The 2,237-nt window shown below is 43.1% G+C and overlaps 1 protein-coding gene across 1 annotated transcript in view; it reads left to right on the top strand.

The window, feature by feature from the left end:
* The window catches only part of COL4A3 (collagen type IV alpha 3 chain), a 96,040-nt gene that overhangs the window by 3,723 nt on the left and 90,080 nt on the right, over positions 1–2,237 (top strand). The window lies entirely within an intron of this gene.

Raw genomic sequence — 2,237 nt, 5'->3', positions numbered from 1 at the left:
GCATGGCCATCCCCCCTGGGAGGTGATTTCTCGCTTTCTGTCTCTGTCTCTCTCTGTCTGTCCGGCGAGCGCATGCACCCTATAGCGGAAATCCTCCCAAAAAAAAAAAAAGATACTGGGGCTGAGAATGAAACCCCGTGGTTGGCCACCTCCCTTGACTGACCACTGAGCTGCAGGGTCACCTGTCTCCTCTTTTTTTTTAATGGCAGCAAAGCCTACTGGCCTAAGGGAAAGATAGGTGCTCAGTTAAAGATCTTGCTGGTGTGGGTTTTGCTTTCTGTGGCTGCTCAAAGAGCTTCTCTAGGAGTATCTGAGGCACTTTCTTATCTCCTCTAACAGCCAGCCTGTCTTCCAGATTCGCCCTGCCTCTGCTTTCAGTTTTATTTTTTTTTCCTGGAGAAAGCAAACTAATTTTCAGTTCCTACTAACCCAAAGAAATAGAAAAGTGAAAAATGAATGTATACCTGTAGCATATATCATGTATGACAAAACTCACTTTAGATCCACTATTGCATCGAATTTCTCTCTCTGATCCTCTGCTGTCAGAAGGTACAGTAGAGTAAGTGGACGCCGTCAGAGCTGGTGTGTACCTGGGTGTGAGGGCTGGAGTTAAAGTGTGTCACAGCGACCAGTTTGGGTGTGTTCCCTAAGCTCATGGCTGAAATTTTGTCTTTGTTTTAAGACAAAGAACATTTTGATATTAATACTAGTGAATTAACTTGTTCTTTTAAAAGACACATAAGAATATTGGTCTTCCTTTCTTGGTCATGAATACTATTTCAGGAAAAGGAAGCTTTCGAACCACCTACAGAAAGTGTCACATGCTAACAGAAATGAGTGAGTACACAGCATTATATTATACACTACAATATGAATACATTATACTAGACATATGGCGGGACTTCAAAAAGTCTGGAAAACGGAATTAATATATGAATTTATTTGGCAAAATTATTTTTAAATCTATGCATGTTTTTCCCATAATACCCATTTTCCATGAACTCTTCAAAGACCCCTTTATACATATGTGAACATTCTGTTGAACCCAAGAGGTTGCCAACATCAGAGCACTTCCTGCCTCAATTTTCTATGCTTCAACTACATAGCACACTGAAAAAAGAATAGATAACTTCATCATTTCTGTAAAAAAGTGACTTCAAATTCCCGAATACACTCGTCTGTCATTTTTCCTATATGAAATATCTCCTCAGTTTTTCTGGTCTCTTTCTCTTGATGTCATGTGGTTCTTTTTTTTTTTTTTTTTTTTTTAAAGAGATTTTTCTCTAGGGTGACGAGGCCTCGCCGGAGAGGCTTTTTCTATAGGGTGCATGCGCTCGCCAGAAAAACAGAGACAGAGAGACAGAAAGAAGTGAGAAATCACCTCCCAGAGGGGATGGTCACGCCGCAATCCCTTCTCCTCCATTCTCCTCTCGGGATCTTGGGCCCCGCGAGAGTTTTAAGCTACCGGGTCCGGGACGCGAACCACGGTCGACTAGGTGGGAGTCCAGCGACATAGCCATTACACTAACTGCTGGTCGCACACGTGGTTCTTAATGAATAGCGTCCAATACTCAAAGACCAAAGGGTATCCCTTTGCTTTTGCCCTGTTGGGATTTATTAAGCTGTCCTCTGAATAAACCCTTTTCTCCTCTCTCCCTAGGGCTGTGTCTGTAAAGATAAAGGCCAGTGCTACTGTGATGGGGCCAAAGGGGAGAAGGTAAAAGCAAGTCAAGTTCTGTAATGTATGATACCTAAAGCTCACGGGCGCTCACGCTCTTCTCACACGGTAGGAGGGAGGCCGACAGCAGGCGGCTCCATTCCCCAAAGCCACTTTGAAAGTAATTGAATATAAACACTGACCTAAAGAGAAAAAAAAGAAAAGAAAAAGCCTTCTAGGAAGTTTCAGGTAACTTGTGTAAATACTGTATTGGCAGTTAAATAACTCTCCAGGTCTCTAAAGAATAAGTAGCGAGTGAGCGAAAAAGGAAGTTCATGAGAAGCCTCCTAAGTATACGCTATTTACAATGTCGATAAACAGGAGAGAAGAACTGAAAACAGCTTGATTCACTCCCTTTGACATAAAATAAACCTTGCACCCCGCGGGTTCTGGCCTGCAGCGTTGGTGCAAGCGCGCCCTCTGGTGGAAAACTCCTGCAGCTGCACGCTCGTCGAGGCAAAAATTCAGCAGCAAGTTGAAAGTAGCTCCATTGCAGAATTCAAGAAAAACAGGAATGACG

The sequence above is a fragment of the Tupaia chinensis genome, unplaced genomic scaffold (genome assembly GCF_000334495.1).
Source record: "Tupaia chinensis unplaced genomic scaffold, TupChi_1.0 Scaffold000066_1, whole genome shotgun sequence".
Taxonomy (NCBI): domain Eukaryota; kingdom Metazoa; phylum Chordata; class Mammalia; order Scandentia; family Tupaiidae; genus Tupaia; species Tupaia belangeri.
This window is presented reverse-complemented; position numbering and strand designations above follow the sequence as displayed.